This window comes from Chiloscyllium plagiosum, unplaced genomic scaffold (assembly GCF_037043375.1).
Source record: "Chiloscyllium plagiosum isolate Xiang-an unplaced genomic scaffold, Cpla_swu_hap1 HiC_scaffold_2, whole genome shotgun sequence".
In the NCBI taxonomy this organism is placed as follows: domain Eukaryota; kingdom Metazoa; phylum Chordata; class Chondrichthyes; order Orectolobiformes; family Hemiscylliidae; genus Chiloscyllium; species Chiloscyllium plagiosum.
In genome coordinates, this window is record NW_028270140.1 from 121,861,045 (window position 1) to 121,879,553 (window position 18,509).

Consider the following 18,509-nt stretch of genomic DNA (forward strand, 5'->3'; position numbering starts at 1 on the left):
GCAATGCTGCTACATCCAGTCATGAATGAAGGCAGATAACTAAGCAAGTCACTGTACTAATATCCCCATTGTCAATGATGGAAGAGCCCAGTACATCACTGCAAAAGATAAGGCTAAAGCCTTTGTAGCAATCTTTAGCCAGAAGTACTGGGTGGATGATCCATCTCGCCCTCCTCGAGTGGTACCCAGTCTTCAGTCAATCCACATGATATCAAGAAACAGTTGGAGGCACTGGATACTGCAAATGCTATAGACCCTGACAACATTCTGGCAATAGTACTGAGGACCCTTGTTCCAGAAATTGCTGTTCCCCTAGCCAAGCTCTTCCAGTACAGTTATGTACTGGCATTTACCCAACAATGTGAAAAATTGTCCAAGTATGTCCTGTACATAAAAAGCGGGATGAATCCAACCTGGCTAATTACTGCCCCATCAGTCTAATCTCGATCATCAGCAAGGTGTCATCTGCTCAGCAATAACCTGCTCAGTGATGCCCAGGTTGGGCCACTCAGCTCCTGACCTCATTACAGCCTTGGTTCAAACATGGACAAAAGAGCTGAATTCCAGAGGTGAGGTGAAAGTGACAGCCCTTGACATCGAGGCTGCATTCAACCAAGTGTGGCATGAAGAGCCCTAGCAAATCAGGAATCAATGTGAATCAGGGGAAAACTTTCCAAGGTTGAGAGTTATAGGAAGATGGTCATTGTTGTTGAAGGTCAGTCATCTCTGTTCCAGGACATCTCCACAAGAATTCCTCAGGGTAGTGTCCTAGGTCTAACCATTTTCAGTTGCCGCATCAATAGCCTTCCCTTCAACATAAGGTCAGAAGTGGGGATGTTCACCAATGAATACATAATGTTCAGCACCATTCCCAACTCCTCAGATACTGAAACAGTCCATGTTCAAATGTAACAAGATCTGGACAATATCCAGGCTTGGGCTGACAAGTGATGGAAATGTGTTGCTGGAAAAGCGCAGCAGGTCAGGCAGCATCTAGGGAACAGGAGAATCGACGTTTCGGGCATTAGTCCAGTGTCAAATAATATTTGTGCCACACAAGTGCCAGGCTATGACCATCTCCAACAAGAGACAATCTAACAACTGCCCCTTGACATTCAATGGTGTTACCATCACTGAATCCCCACTATCAACATCCTGGGGGTTATCATTGACCAGAAGCTCTACTGGACTCAAACAAAAACGCACCAGCTACAAATGCAGATCAGAGGCTAGGAATACTGTGGCGAGTAACTCACTTCCTGACTCCCTAAAGCCTGACCACAATTTACAAGACACACATCAGGAGTGTGATGGAATACTCCCCACTTGACTGGATGAGTGCAAAAACACTCGAGAAGCTTGACACTGTCCTGGACAAAGCAGCCTGCTTGTCTGGCATTACATCCACAAGCATTGACTCCCTCCACCACTGGTGCTCAGAAGCAGCGGTGTGTACTATCCGTAAGATGCACTGCAGAAATTCACCAAAGATCCTCAGACAGCAACTTTCAAACTCACGACCACTTTCATCTAGAAGGACAAGGGCAGCAGATACACGTAAACACCACCACCTTCAAGTTCCCCTCCAAGATACTCACCATCCTGACTTGGAATTATACAGCAGTCCCTTCAATGTCACTGGGTCAATATCCTGAAATTCCCACCCTAATGTCATTGTAGGTCACCTCACAGCAGGTGGACTGCAGCGGTTCAAGAAGGGAGCTCACCACCACCTTCTCAAGGGCAACTAGGAATAGGCAATAAATGCTGCTCAGCCAGCAACACCTACATTTCACAAATAATTTTTTTAAATTGCAGGTTTCAGTAAGTTTTGCTTAGGCTTCTTGCACTGAATGGTCCAAGTGCTATCATGGTGTCTTGGATGTTCATCCTGGCCAGTGTCCTTATCTTCACCTTCAGAGGATTACTGTCAAGTCCTGATTACCTCTAATCTAGAACATCCCCTACTTTGGTGGCTCCAGTCGTGAAGAATTACAATGATTTGCCACTGCTTTTCTGTGCTATATTGCAAAACTCTGCCAGTGTTCTCCAAGCTGTAAAACCTCAACTAGGAAAGGAGATAATGGATTGGCATGGATGAAGGATGGTCTAACAGGCAAAAAGAGAATAGGAATATAAGCATTATTCTCATGTTGACAGACTGTCAGTGGTGGGGTACTGCAAGGACCAGTACTTGGAGCTTGGCTGTTCACATATCCATGCTTTGAACATTAAATTTATTATTTCTAAATTTGCAGATGATACAAAATTAAGCAGGAATATATCATGCGAAAAGATTTGAACATGCTCAGTAAATGAGCAGAAACAGGGCTAACTGGTTGATAATTCCTTGTTTCCCTCTGTTACACATCTTAAGGAGCGAAATCACACAAAGAACTTCCAGTCTAATAGTACAACTCCTTAACAGGTAAGTCTGAAAGATTATGTTTAGGAATTGTCAATGTGCTCTCCTATCTCGTTTAACATCCATGGATGCAAGCCATCAGATCCTGGCAATTTGTCCCACTTTAGTTCCATTAATTTCCACATTGCATAACCACAAATATCCCCAATTTACACCCTCAGCACATGCTTTTGCAAATTTCCATTCTTCCTTAAATGAGTGATTGTGAGTTGTGAAATACATCCTTCCTGGAATGCCCCATCTCCTCATATACTCTTACACTCCCCCTCCTGGAGTTGCCATTCCTCATATACTAATACTCCCCCTCCTTAACTCCCCATCACCTCGTATACTCTAATACACCCCCTCCTGGAGCTCCCCATCACCTCTTATACTCTAATATTCCCCCCTCCTGGAGCTCCCCATCTCCTCGTATACACTAATACTCCCCCTTCTGGAGCTCCCCATCTCCTCGTATACTCTAATACTCCCCCTTCTGGTAAGCCCAATTCCTCGTATACTCGAACATTCCCCCTCTTGGAGTTCCCCATTCCTCATATACTCTAATATACCCCCTCCTTCAGCTCCCCATCTCCTCATAAACTATAACATCCCCCAGCTGGAGCTCCCTCTCCATTCCTCGATTTTGCAGGACAACTGCACATGAGAATAGTACTGCCTCTAGACAAATGTCTCCCCATCATCCTGAATAATGTATCATTAATCTCTGAACTGATTATGCTTGACCATGGATCAATTCTGGAGACTGGAGACTGAAGTCTGAAGAAAGGTCATTGGAGTTGAAACATTAACTCTGTCTTCTCTCTCCAGTGATGCTGCCAGGCCTGCAGAGTTTCTCCAGCAATATTTGTTTTGTTGATTTAAGATCTTCAACATCTTCAGTTTTTGTTTTATTTCAAAGACATGTATCCTTGGGCGCTGGTAGGACAAAGTGCCTGACTGACTATGGCTGCCCCACCCTGACCCTTGACTGATAATGGTGGACTGACATAGTTCCCTTAACTTCACTAAAGCTAAATCCTGTTTCACTGTTATACAAGGTCATTTAGCAGATGCAGTATGCTTATTGTGTAAACTGCTGTCACATGCAGTAGTTGTGACGCTGACATAGCTCCATGCCATAGAACCACATGTCCACCCCTTTGACTGTTCAGTGCCCTGTACAGTGACAAAATACTGTCTTTCCCTTTGTGCTAAAAAGCAATGCAATTCACACAGATTAAAGGTCTGTATCATACAGCCAAAGCAGTGCAAACCAAATAAACTGACAGTCTCTGTCTCCAATAAAGTACAAAGTGAGTGAGCACTAAAACAATTAAGGTAAAAGTCATGTGATGCATGAAATGTGTGTGCTCCCGTCTGCAACTCAACCTGGCAGGGACATATAAATTGTAGGTGTCCCTGAGCTCCAAAGTGAAGATCTGAAGTGGCCAAAGAAGTAACCTGAAAGGAGGTATTATGATGTGATGAATCTGGTTTTTTGCTGTTATTAACTTGCACAAAAGGCGGAGGAGGACGGTGTCAACAAAGTGCGTAGTGATGTTGTTCTGAAAATGGAATTGGGTGAAAGCCTGGAGAAGCAAGCAGTGAATGTTCTGAACTGGAATGTTGAGAGTTGGAGCTATCTAATTTCTCAGATGGGGAGTGAATTGGAAGCTGCAGAGAAATGAGGTATGTTGGGCTAATAATAAGTTACAAATGCGTGAAAATAAGATGGTCAATGCTCATTATCAGGATCCTGAAGGTGCCAGTTAAACCCAAAAGGGAAAGTCAGATCTCTTTCATGGTGTTGAGGTACTTTGTTTTCACTTTTGCTGCATTTGCTGACAGTTCTTATCAGTGATCAAGGCGCTCAAGGGAGAGAAAAGTCTGCCCTTGGTTTTGAAATGTTCATTAGCTTAATCAATACAGATTCCAATTTGCTTCAATATATCCTTCAATAAGTAGAAAAGTTTTACTAAAAATGGGAAGTGCAGAAAATGCACATCACAAGGATGAGTGTTGTCTTTCTGTATTTGAAAGTAATTTAACATTGGAATTACATTATAGGATAGTACTGCACCTATTCTTTACTCTAAATAAACTAACAAACCCTCTTGAAATGTTGAACAGACAAATATCTATATCTACTGTGTAATTTCACACTTTATAATCCAAACATGTATTTGGCATCTTGAGGGGAAATTGGACTTCCCTACCCCCAAGTCAAAATCATCTAAGTAAACAGAGAATAAAAATGTAGCCAGTACAAACCCTTGGAGGATGCTATTTCCATTTCTTTCCCAACAGTGCAATATCCATTACCAAACATTTGTTTCCTGTTCATTAGCCAAGTTTCTATGTGTGCAGTCACAATTCCTATTATAGCTAATGCTGGAATTGCTACTAAGAAGCTAAGGAGGTACCTTATCAAACCACTTCTAAACATTAAATGCAATCCAACTTCTATTCATTCAGATCTCCAAAAAATTCCATCAGAATTGTTCACCATGACTTCCTCAACAACAGCAAGACATGTGCCGGCTGTCTGTGATAAGTTCCTTCTGTTGAAAGACTACTCTCTCAGATGAAAACAAGTCAATAGGGTTCTTTCTTTTTTGAGTTAGTGTTAAACTGCTTTACCAATGAGTCTTTGGAATGCTATGGGCCCCCAAACATTGTGGAAGATGTAAGAGAAGGCATTGAACAAGAACAACTCAGAGATACACATTGTAGTGATTGTTATGAGGTGATCCAGATGAACGTCATAGAATATGAGTTCCTAGATTAGAGCTGTTAGTCTGGTCCAAGCAGGAAGCCCTGGCTAACAGATATAAACAGGAGTGTCAGAGGTTCTGCTAGCTCTGAGAGCTGGCTCTGAGGAAGCTGGCTCAGAGTCAAGAATGTTCTGTGTAAAAATAAACGGTGATTTGGTGACTGGATATCGGCCTTCATGAAGTTATTTCACATGCACCCAGGCTACAACTGTAATTATGGGTGACTTAAATTTACATATAAACTGGACAAACCAAACAAACAATTTCCTGGAGTGTATATTTGATAGTTTTATTACACCAAAATATTGAGGAATCAACCAGAAAAAAGGACCATTCTGGAATAGGTACTGTGCAATAATTAAAGATTAATTAACAAACTTGTTGCATGATGTCCCCTGGGAAGAGCAACAATAATATAATAGAATTCTTCATTAAAATGGAAATTGAAGTAGTTGAAATTGAAACTACGTTCCTTAATCTAAATAAAATGAGATATGCAGAAATGTGGTGTGAATTGGCAATGATGGATTGGGGAACTTTACTAAAGGGGTTGGGCAATGGTTCATAGTTAAGAAGTGTATACATGAATTACAACAATCTTTCATTCCTGACTGGTGCAAAGTAAAAGAGGAAAGGTGGCTCAACCAGGGCTTATAAAAGAAATTGGGGATAGTATTAGACACAATAAGGAAATATATAAAATTGGCAGAAAAAAGTAGCAAGCCTCAGGATTGGGAAAATTTTAAAATACAATAAAAGCAGATAAAAGTTTGACCAAGTGGGAGGAATTAGCATACAAGAAAATACTAGAGGGAACATAGAAACATAGAACAAACTTCCAGCAATATCCAAAGAGAAAAACTTTCGTAAAGACAAGTATATGTCTGTTACAGTCAGAAACCAGGGTAATTATAATGTGGGTGTATGTGTTGCCATAGTTTACCAGACCATTGGGCTGCTTTCTCATTAGAGAGAAACAGCTGGGGGCGATTTGACCTGAGAGCTACCATACCTCAAGCAAGGGGAAAGGTTGAGAAGGAAGGTTCTTCATGATAACCTCATCTAGTGATGGGCATTGAACCTATGCTGTTGGCATCACACTGATTTGCAAACCAACCATCCAGTTAACTGAGCTAAACTGACCAAAGGAATGGCAGAAAGATTTGGTTCAGTTTTCACAAAAGTGGGCGCAAATAACTTCCCACAAATGTTAGAGAACCAAGGTGGAATTGAAAGAAATCAGTATTAGTAGAAACTGGTGCTGGGAAGTTAAAGGGCATAAAGGCTGACAAATCACCAGGGCCTAGTGATCCACACTGCAGAGTACTAAAGGAATTATTAGATGCATTGGTGGTCATCTTCCAAAATTCCTAGATTTTGGAGCAGTTCTTATGGATTTGAGGGTGGCAAATGTAACCCCACTATTTAAAAAGGGAGATAGATAAAAACAGAATTGCAGACCAATTAACCTAACATCAAGAGTTGGGAAAGTGATAAAGTACTTTTCAAAGAAATGATAATGGAACATTTGGAAAGCATTATGAGATTGAACAAGATTTATAAAATGCAAATTATGCTTATTGAGCCTGCTGAAGTTTTTTGAGGATGCAACTAATAGAATGGATAAGGCAAAACCAGTGGATGTGGTGTATTTGGATTTTCAAAAGGCTTTGATAAGGTCCCTCATAAGATATTAATGGGCAAAGTTAAAGCACACGGGATAGGGCTAATATCCCTAAGCATTGATCAAGAATTGGTTGACAGATGGGAAGCAGAGAGTGGGAATATATGTGTCCTTTTCTGAGTGGCAGTCAGCGACTAGTGAGGCACCACAGGAATCAATGCTTGGATTCCAGTTATCCATGGTATATATAAATGACCTGGATGAAGGAACCAAATGCAACATTCCCAAGTTTGCTGATGACACAAAACTGGACAGGTTTGTGAGTTGTGAGGAGGATGCAAAGAAGCTTCAAAGTGATTTTGGCAAGTTGAGTGAATGGGAAAACACACGGCAGATGCAAAGCAACATAGTTAAATGTGAAGATACATACGTCAGTGTGAAAAACAGGAAGTGAGTGTATTATTTAAATGGTGATATATTAGGAATTGTGGATGTACAAAGTGATTTGGATGCCCTTGCACACCAAACAATGAAATTAGGCAGACAGTTACACCAAGTAATTATAAAGGCAAACAATGTATTGGTTTTATTGCAAGAGGATTTGTGTTCAGAAATAGGCATATCTTTTTACAGGCCTTCGTCAGTTTGGACACCTTACTAACGAAAGGATATACTTACCATAGAGGGTGTGTAGTGTAGGGTCATCAGGCTGATATTGGAGATGACAGAATTGTCTTATGAGTAGAGATTGGTTCTGCTGGGCCTGTATTCATTAAAGTTTTAGAAGGCTGAGGGGGGATCTGATTAAAATGTATAAACTTCTAACAGGGCTGGACAGATTGGATGCAGACAGGAGGTTTTTTTTCTGGCTGGGGAGTCTAGAACCAGGACACATAGTCTCAGGACAAAGAAGTAGTCAACTTAGGACAGAGATAAGGTAAGACATTTTTTTTCACTGAAAGGGTTGTGAACCTGTGGAGGCTGTGGAAGCCAAGTCACTACAAAGATTCAAAAAAATGATAACGTTTTAGATTTTAAAGGCATCGATGGGCATGAGGAGAATGTGGAAATATGGCATTGAGACAGGGGATCAGCCATGATCATACTAAATGGTGAAGCAGTTTCAAAGAGCTGAATGGCCTCCTCTTGCTTTGAGTTTCTATGTTTCTATGTCTTAGATATATTGTGGTAACACCAGAGCAGTGCTGTATTCTTATTCAATGAGCTCATGGCTGATCTAAAATGTGTTCCCTTATTTTACTGTGTGCATTACTTTGGGATAATTAAAATCAGGAATATTATTGCCCCCTTGCAATAAAACCAATATATTGCGTGCCTTGAGATTTCTGAAGCCTTTCCCTGAATACAAATTCTCTAATCCGCTATTCTTCTTACTAAAGTGCATAACCTCACACTTTCCCATGTTGTATTCCATCTGCCACTTCTTTGCCCAATCTCCTAGCCTGTCCACAGCCTTCTGCAGCATCGATTTCCTCAAAATTACCTGCCCCTCCACCTATCTTTGTGTCATCTGATAAAACTTAGCAACAATGCCCTCAATTCCTTCATCAGAAAACCCCTTTATCCCCATTTTCTGCTTTCTGCCTATCAGCCGTTCCTTTATCTATGTCAGTACTTTGACCCTGACACCATGGGCTGTTATCTTATTTAACAGCCTCATGTGCAGCACCTTGTCAAAGGCCTTTTGGAAATCCAAGATGATTACATCCACTGATTCTCCTTTGTCCAAATTGCTCCTCTGATTTGGCAGGCATGACCTCCCCTTGGTGAAGCCATACTGACTCAGCCCTACTTACCATTCACTTCCAAGTCACTTCCAAGTACTCTGCAATCTCATCTTTAATAATAGAATCTGAAATCTTGCCAACAACCGAGGTCAGGCTAACCGGACCATAATTTTCTATTTTCTGTCTCCTTTCTTAAATACTGGTATATATTAGCCATTTTGCAGTCCTCTGGAATGCTCCCTGACTTCAGTGATACCTGAAAGATCACCACTAATGTCTCTACGATCTCCACAGCTATCTCCTTCAGAAGGTATTGTAGTCTATCTGGTATAGGTAATTTATCCACCTTCAGACCTCTCAATTTCCCTTGCACCTTCTCCTCAGTGATGGTCAGTACATTCATCTCTGTCCCCGACTCTCTTGAAGTCCCGGTATGTCCATTCAGTTTCTTTGCCATTTCTTTGTTTCCCATTACTACTTCTCCAGTGTCATTTTCCAGAAGTCCAATGTCCACTCTTGCCTCTCTCTTATCTTTTAGATATCTAAAATAACTCTTGCAGTATTTTTTGGATAACAAGTTAGCTTACCCTCATATTTCATCTTCTCCCCCCCTCACTGTTTCTTGAGCTGTCCTCTCTCGATTTTTAAAAGGTTTCTTCATCTTATGGCTTCCCACTATTCTTCACCACATTGTATGCTTTCACTTTTACTTTTTTGCTGTCCACGACTTCCTTTTCCATGGTTGCCTCATCCTCCCCTTCATAGGTTTCTTCTTCCTTGGGATGAGTTTTTGCTGTGCCTCAGAAACTCCTGCCATTGACACTCCCACCATCTTCTCCACTAGGCTCCCCTTCCAAACAATTCTGACCAGCTACTTCTGATTGTCTTTGTAGTTACCTTCACTCAATTGTAATAATGTTACATCCAAGTTCAGCTTCTCCTTCTCAAACTGTAGGGTGAATTCTCTCATATGAAAGTCATGCCCCGTGGGAGTCCTTCACCTTGAGATCCCTAATCCAGTCTGCCTCATTACACATCACTAAATCCAGAATTGCCTGTTTGAAGTGGATGTTATTTTATTGACATTCCTTTCCTTGAGATCTGCTACCAATCTGATTCTCCAAGTTCACCTGCAGTCCCCTGTAATTATTGTAATAGTGCCTTTCTTACACATCTTTTCTATCTCCTGATTTATTTTGTTCTAAAAATCCTGACTACTGTGGAGGCTAGTACAGAACTCCCATCAGTGCCTTTTCTTCTTTTCAATTCCTCAACTGTACCCACACATATTCTACACCTTCTGACTCTACATCACTTCTTGCTATTGACTTAATTCAATTTCTTACTAACAAGGCAAACCTGCCCCCTCTGTCCATCTGCCTGTCCTTTTGCTAGGACGTATGGCCTTGGATATTTCATTTCCAGCCGTGATGCCCTTGCAGGCATGTCTCTGTGGTATCATAACTGCCCATTTCAATCTGCGATACAACTCATTGACCTTGTTTCATAAATTGCATGCATTTAAGTATAATACCCTCAGTCCTGCACTGACTGCTCCTTTCTCATAGCTGTCCTCTTATCTGCTGTGGAGAAAGTGAGAACTGCAGATGCTAGAGATCAGAGTTGAGAGTTTGGTGCTGGAAAAGCACAGCAGGTCAGACAGTAACAGGGAAGCAGAAGAATCGACTTTTCGGGCATAAGCCCTTCATCAGCCCTAATCTGCTGAGCCTGAAGTTAGATTCCTGAGCCTTTCTATGCTGCTCAGTGACATTCCCACTACACTGCCATCTCCTCCCTTTACTGGCACTTCATTTGTTTGACCTTGCTCTCTAGAAAACTAAAGCATTACAAGGTACATTTACAACATGTTGATCAAAATTATCATTGGAAATGTTACTTTATAAAATTTTAATGTTTTTGAATTTATTATGTCTCATTTCCATTTTAACAGGTGAATTTAACTGCCATATTAATCTCTCCACTGAAGAGAATAAATTTGATCCCAATTTAGGGGTTTATACAATAGCGCATTTTTACTCTGCAATATCTGACATTGAAAGTGAACTGGGTCCTTCCATTGCGAGAATATTTGGGACAAGGTTATTTCTGGATTTCAAAAGGTTTTGTTTGTAGAATGATGTTAAAATGCCTAACCACAAGTAGGTGAACCAAAAAATTACAGTAGATAGAAAATTGTTACTGACTAGACAGCTTGAATTGTGTTTTGTCTTAAACAGTGGCCATATCCCAATGACTAGAAACCATAGTTTCAAAGATGGCTTAATATTTGCACGATAGTGCCTTCTATGGTACTGAGATGGCATGGTGACTCAGTGGTTAGCACTGCTGCTTCATAGCACCAGAGACCCGAGTTTTATTCCAGCCTCAGGCGACTGCCTGTGCGGAGTTTACACATTCTCCCAATGTCTGCGTGGGTGTGCTCTGGTTTCCTCCCACAGTCCAAAGATGTGTAGGTTGGGTGAGTTGACAATGCTAAAAATTGCCCGTGGCATTCAGGGATGTATAGGTTAGGTGCGTTAGTCAGATGTAAATGTAGAGGAATGGGTATGGGTGGGATACTTTTTAGAGGGGATTTTATTCTATATTCCAATGCTATTGAAATGAAGACAGCTTGTCTGCAAAGAACCAGGAGCACTTACCTTGAAGGCGTGTGAAGAGGGAAAATCTCCTACCCCATTAGTAAAGCATCCTGATAATCACCTAGGTACATATCTGGATGGGGACATGCCACTAGATGTAACCATTTAGATTAAAGGAAGGTGTCCAAATGTAATTTAATCACATAGTCAAGATAACTGGAATCCATTAATTATGCCATATGAGGGTCATAGAACAGTTGGAGAGAAAAGGCCATATTACAAGCCAGCGACCCATTTCACGTTTATGAAACTGAGGGATGGGTAGAATGGGTAAGTGTTTTGGTGGAGAGGCCGGGGGAACATCTGCAGAGTGAAAACATTTGGTTTTGGGTGTTCAATCTGCAAAGAGGTTACTTGTGAGAGACAAAGCCTTCCTAACTACTGCTGGAGTATGGCGATATGCCAGGCAAGATCCCTTACCCTGAAACTCTCTTGCCAGTGTCAAATTTGCTTGCAGGAAATGGCAGTCACTGGCTAGGCCAACATTTATTGCCCTTAGAATGTGGCGTGTGCTGCTTTCTTGAACAGCTGCAGTCTGTAAGGTGTAGGGACACCTGCAGTGCTGTTAGGGAGGGAATTTCAGGATTTTGACCCAATGACAGTGAAGGAGCAGTCCAAATCATTAATACTGTGGAATCTGCTGGTGATGGTGGTCGTATGCATTTGCTGCTTGTCCTCTGGTTTATAGGGGCTATTGAAGAAGCCTCGATGGGTGATTGCAGTGCAACTTGTAGAGATGCCCTGCTGCCATTGTGCTTTAGTGGTGAAAGAAGTAAATGTTGAATGTAGTGAATGTGATCCCAATCAAGCAGGCTGCTTTGTCCTGGATGGTGTAAACTTCTTGAGTGTTGTTGCAGTTGCTTCGATCCAGGTAGGAGTAAAATATTCTACCACAATTCTAACTTATGCCTGTGGATAGACATGACAGAAAAAGGAGGTGAGTTACACACTGCAGAATTCTTAGCCTCTGAGCTGCTTTTATCGAGTCATAAAGTTGTACAGTACGGAGACAGATCCTTTGGTCCAACTCGTCCATGCCAATCAGCTATCCTAAATTAATCTAGTTCCATTTGCCAGCACTTGGCCCATATCTCTCTAAACCCTTCCTATTCATTTTAGAATTTAGACTTTTAGAATCCCTACAGTGTGGAAGAGGCCCTTCGGCCCAATGTCCACATGACCCTCCAAACAGTAACCTATCCAGACCCATGCCCACTAACCTATATTTACCCCTGATTAATGCACCTAACCTACATATCTCTGAACACTATGGACAATTTAGCACAGCCAATTAACCTAACCTGCACATCTTTGGACTGTGGAAGGAAACCGGAGCACCCAAGGAAACCCGTGCAGACACACGGAAAATGTGCAAACTCCATACAGACAGTTGCCTGAGGCTGGAGTCGAACCCAGGTCCCTGGCGCTGTGAGGCAGCAGTGCTAATCACTGAGCCACCGTGCCATCCACACGTACCCATCCAAATACATTTTAAATGTTGTAATTGTACCAGCCTCCACTACTTCCTCTGGCAGCTCATTCTATACACGCACCACCCTTTGCATGAAAAAGTTGCTGCTTAGGTTCCTTCGCCCCTCTCACCCTAGGCCTATGCCCTCCAGAATTTATGTGGCTAGTCCAGTTCAGTTTCTGGTCAATAGTAACCCGTAAGATGTTGATAGTGAGGGACTCAGTTATGGTATGCTGTTAAACATCAAAAGGACATTGTTAGATTCTCTCTTACTGGAAATGGTCATTGCATTTATGTGGAACACGTTCAGCAGGCACTCATCAGCCCAAGCCTGAATGTTGTCCAGGTATTGCTGTATTCAGACACAGACTACTTCAGTATATGAGGATGCACGAATGCTGCTAAACTTTGAATAATCATCAACTAACATCCTCATTTCTGATCTTATGATGGAACACATTTTTTTACAAGCCTACAAATACTTTTATTTCAATTTTTTCTTTTTGCATAAATGTGTTTTAGAATAACCATGGAAACACCACCACATGCAAATTCTACTCCAAGCTACTCAGCATCCTGAGTTGGAAATATATCACTGTTTCTTCACTGTTGTTGGGTCAAAGTTAGAGAATTCCCATCTTACCAGCGCTGTGGGTCTATCTACTGCTCATGGACTGCTGTAGCCCTGACAAAGGAAAGCTAGTGCTTCCAAATAAACCTGTTGGACTGTCACCTGGTGTTGTGTGATTTTTAACTTTGTCCACCCCAGTCCAACACTGACACCTCCACATCATAGTTCAACAAGGCAGCTCACCATCACCTTCTCAAGAGCAACTAGAGTTGGACAATAAATGATGGCTAAGCCTGCAATGCCCACATCCCATGAGTGATTTTTTAAAAAATCAGATTTCTCAATCAAAATCCACATGTACCTAGTTTAATAAATAGACAATTTCCTTTGTTTGATTTTTCTGAAGAGGGACATCTCCTCTACTTGCTGCACCTCTGCCCTTGAACCCCACCTCTCAAATCACAATAAGGACAGAACTCCACTGGTCCTCACCTTCCACCCCACCAACCGCCAGATACATTGCATTTTCCTCTGCCATTTCCTCCACCTACAAACAGACGCCACTACCAGTGATATTTTTCCCACCTACTCCTATCTGCATTCCGGAGAGAGCATTCCCTCCACGACTCCCTTGTTAAGTCCACGCCACCATCCTTCACCAACCCACCCTCCACTCCCAGCACATTCCCTTGCCACAGCAAGCAGTACAAACCCTGCGCCCATACCTCCCCCCTCACTTCTGTCCAAGGCCCCAAAGGATCCTTCCACATTCAGCAAAGATTTACCTGTACTTCCACACATGTCATCTACTGTGTCCATTGCTCTCAATGTGGTCTCCTTCACACTGGGGAGACAGGATGCCATCTTGCGAACATTTCAGAGAACATCTCTGGGATACACGCACTAAACAACCCCACCACCCCATGCCTGAACACTTTAACTCCCCCTCCCACTCCACCAAAGACATGCAAGTCTTGGGCCTCCTCCACCACCAAACTTTCGCCATCCAATGCTGAGAGGAAGAACGCCTTAGGACCTTCCACATGGGATCAATGTGGATTTCACTAATTTCCTCATTTCCTCTTCCCCCCCCCCACCACCCTAATCCAGATCCAACCTTCCAACTTGGCACCGCCCTCTTGAACTGTCCTACCTGTCCATCTTCCTTCCCATCCAACCACTCCACCCTCCTCTCTGACCTATCACCTTCACTCCTACCTTCATCTACCTATCATGTTCTCAGCTACCTTCCCCCCAGCTCCACCCTCCTCCTATTTATCTCTCAGCCCCCTTGGACCATCCCCGCATTCCTGATAAAGAACTTATGGTTGGAACATTGATTCTTGGATACTGCCTGATTGGCTGTGCTTTTCCAGCATCACACTCTTTGATTCTGCTCTCCAGCATCTGCAGTCCTCACTTTCTCCTAGGTCATTCATGGTAAGCTCCTTTATGAGGTTAGACTTTCTTAAACATTCCTTTGTATTGCTTCTGCTTAATTCATCATAGAATCTCTACAGTGTAGAAGCAGGCCATTCAGCCCATCGAGTCCACACCAACTCTCCAAGAGGATCTCACCAGATGCAACCCCCTGCACTATCCCTGTGACCCTAATCCATCTAGCCTAAACATCCCTGGACACTATGGGCAATTTACCACGGCAAATTCACTTAACCTGCACATCTTTAGACTGTGGGACAAAACTGGAGCACCCAGAGGAAACCCACATAGACACAGGGAAAATGTGCAAACTTCACGCAAATAGTCACCTTTGGGTTAAATCGAACCCAGGTCCCTGGCACTGTGAGGCAGCAGTGCTAACCACTGAGCCCCCCAACCCCCCACCAAGTTAAAAACTGTTAGAACTCATCTTTGCATGGAATTAATTAGACTTTCATCTATTGCTAAAGAAGTGTCTGTTACAACTAGGGAATTATGTTACCATTACTTCCATTTTCCAAAACAATTTGTAGTGGTGTGTTTCCAGTAAACTGGAAAAATTATTATTTCTCATAAGTTGAATAGAGCTGTATCAAAATACATATGATAGCATAGTTTCCTGTACGCATAATCGTACATTTACAAGAAAATAACTATGCTTCTGAATAATAAAAGGAATTAAGAAGACAGCTTTCCTCAAGTGAGTCTGACTTGTCACAAGTATTTTAATCACGGCTTGACTCTGTTATTAGCAAAATGTATTTTTAAGTCAAACGGAATGCAGATTAAGGAACAAGTTGGTACTTGTAAACAGGAGGTGAATTAATGAAGGAGGATTCAGTAGGGAAATTGTGATTCTGTACTTTCTCCCAACCCATCTGGTTAATGACGCTGTCCAATGGGACATGTTAAATGTTACAGTCTATATTAAACACTGAAACAAGGACAGTCTGCTGTGCTAACAGAACTTTTTACATTGATTCAATGTAATTGTCACCAAGTCAACCATCACTATCTGTTATTCATTTCAAAGATGAGCCACCCTTCAGTTTAAATAATTTGTATATAATGCAGGTCAGGAATAAATTCTGTCAAAAACAAAGTTTATTTGAATATAGCATGCAATTTATATAGCTTAGCAGCTCAAGATGCTTTAGGAAGAGGATAGGCAACAGAGCAAGGGTTTAAGAGGAGGATAATAGGAGGCAATGAACGAGTTAAGAGTTTCAAATTCTGAAAACAGAAAGTGCTGCAGTTAAGAGAGAAGCACATTTAGCTGCTCATGCTGGAGAACTGAGGGAGAGAGTGACAGTGGCATTGGTGTCAGAAGAGCAGTGATTACAAACTTAAATAAAGGTCAGAGAAGGCTGTTGCAGTGGGCAGGTAAAAAAGGCAATGAGGAATTTGTACACAAAGTCAGTGATTTTGAAACTAATACAGACTCATGAGTTAGATGGGTGAATGTTGAGATTCAGTGGTAAGGAAATGGGTAAAGTTTATTATATTTCTGAAGCCAAAAGTAGATGATTGCATTGTTACACTGTAAGTATACTTCTTGTTGGGCAGTGTTCATTCCAAAAGGCAGTCTTGAAAATACGAAGGAAATAAGATCAATAAAGAAGAAGACTCTTTATCTCATGAAATCAGGAAGTGGTTCATACTCCAGATCACTGTCTGGTCTTGAAACCTCTTATTCGATTGTAAAGTGCTCTTGAACACATAACAGCTTAATTTCTAAATGTAATGAATGGTAATGTCAATATAATGATTATAATTCTCCAATGTTCTCACACGATGAGATGTTTCGATGGCTCATTAAAGTCACTTCAAGGTAGTTGTTGATTGATTGCTTAAAGAAAAATCAATGTCATGTTCCATTACTAAGAAAATCTTAGTAATGAATACATGAGAGCTGGATTTCTAAAAGTTTGTTTTCCTCAAATAGTTTTAGAAATTCTTTTCTCAGATGTTTTGCATCAATATTTTGAATGGCTTTCGCTTATAAACTTGGGACATTCTGTGAAGTGTTTCTCTCTGGCTGTTTCATTTGTAGGAGGCAAAACAAGAGTAAAAGATTTGAGTTAACACTGAGTTCAATCAAGGGTCACTAGACTCAAACTGTTAACCCTCTTTTCCTCTCTACAGAACTGCTGAGTATTTTCATCACTTTTTTCTTTTGGGATCACATTTCCAGCACCCAGAGTTCTTTGTTTTTAGGAAAGATGCAATGCATAGAGTTTCTTCTTGCTAGTAGTTACCAATTATCTACCTTCATTCTTGACTGAGTTAGAGCTAGGGAGCTAAAGTGGGATCTAGGGAAGCTAATCTCTTTCTGTGGGCTGCTGTTTGTCCATTGAGCTTGGCAGTACTTCATGCAGTTGTTATGATCTTCCTTCATTTTAAGTTACACTCTTGGGTTCTTGTCATCTACAGCTCAGTGGTAGTATTGCTTCTGAGGCTTAAAGTTGCAGATTCAAGTTTCACTCCACAGTCTGAGACACATAATCGAGGAGAAAATGAGGACTGAAGAGGCTGGAGATCCTGATGAAGGGCTTATGCTTGAAATGTTGACTCTCCTGCTCCTCAGATGTTGCCTGACCTGCTGTGCTTTTCCAGCCCTACATAATGTAGATTGACAGTCCAGTATCGTGCCGCAATGGTGAAGGTGCTGCTTCTTTTATGAGACAGTAAACCAAAGTCCTGGTCTATTCTTGCTGGAAATGCAAACTGAGTGAAGTAGGTTAGGGGAATCATCTTGCATTCTCTGGCCAATATTGGTCCTTCAACTGACAATTAAAGCACAATGATCACAATGATATTGTTGTTTGTTGGAGTTTGCTGTTACTACATGTGGAGTGTAAGTGGTTGAAAAGAGCATTGAAAATGCCTCAGATTGTGCAAGGCACTATACAGAAATGCTAGGATTTCTTTCTTCTTTTTATGCTGATTGATTGAACTAAAATCCATCTATGCCTTCTAATGATCTCAGATCGTGGATGTGCCCGATCAATGTGGTGATAATGTATCATTCTGCAGGAATAAACTAATGGACTTGTGCATGGCCCATTTTCAAATGTCTCTCCTTCACATCAACACAAGCAAGTTTCTGAAGGGGCTTGATAGGATAGATGCTGACAGATTATTTCCTCTAAAACATAGCTGGGAAGATTCTAAGGATAAGGGGCTTATTTGTAAGGAATGAGTTGAAGAGAAAGTACTTCCATCAAAGGGTCGTGAATCTTTAGTATTATCTATCTGTCAGAGATAGATGCTCCATCACCGAATACAGTTAAGGCTGAGATTGACCAACTTTTCGTCTCTCAGAGAATAAAGGGACATGGGAATGGGGGTGGGGGGGGGGGTGGGTGGGGCGGAAATGAAGTATAAACCAAGATCAGCCAAGATCAGATTGAATACAGCAGCAGGTTAGACAGACCATGTGGTCTACTCCTGCTCCGATTTCTCAAGTTCTTGTAAAAGCAGATAATGCTGATGCTGGTGATTGGAAATAAAAGCAGAATGTGTCAGAGCATCTCGGCAGGTCTGGCAGCATATATGGAGAAACAAGAAGTTAACACCGCAAGTCCAATATGACTCTTTTTCAGAACTGAAGGATCTGGAAAATGATGGTGTTAATTCTATAGACTAAGGGGAGGAGGAACAGATCCTATGTCATTTGATCTTATAAATGATGAGGCTGCCCAGAACAAAAAAAAACAAAGGGAGTGCTGATGGTAATAGAGTAGAGTGATATAAGTACTAAACGGTAGGTGTGAATAGTACAAAACAGATCAGCTACGATTCGAGCAAATCC

General features: G+C 41.6%; 1 long non-coding RNA gene across 1 annotated transcript in view; it reads left to right on the forward strand.

The window, feature by feature from the left end:
* The first annotated feature begins 4,004 nt into the window (after positions 1-4,004).
* The window catches only part of LOC148151982 (uncharacterized), a 116,149-nt gene continuing 101,644 nt past the window's right edge, over positions 4,005-18,509 (forward strand). Inside the window, exon 1 of the long non-coding RNA XR_015759183.1 lies at positions 4,005-4,096. This is a non-coding gene — a long non-coding RNA (uncharacterized LOC148151982). The remainder of the gene's footprint in view (positions 4,097-18,509) is intronic.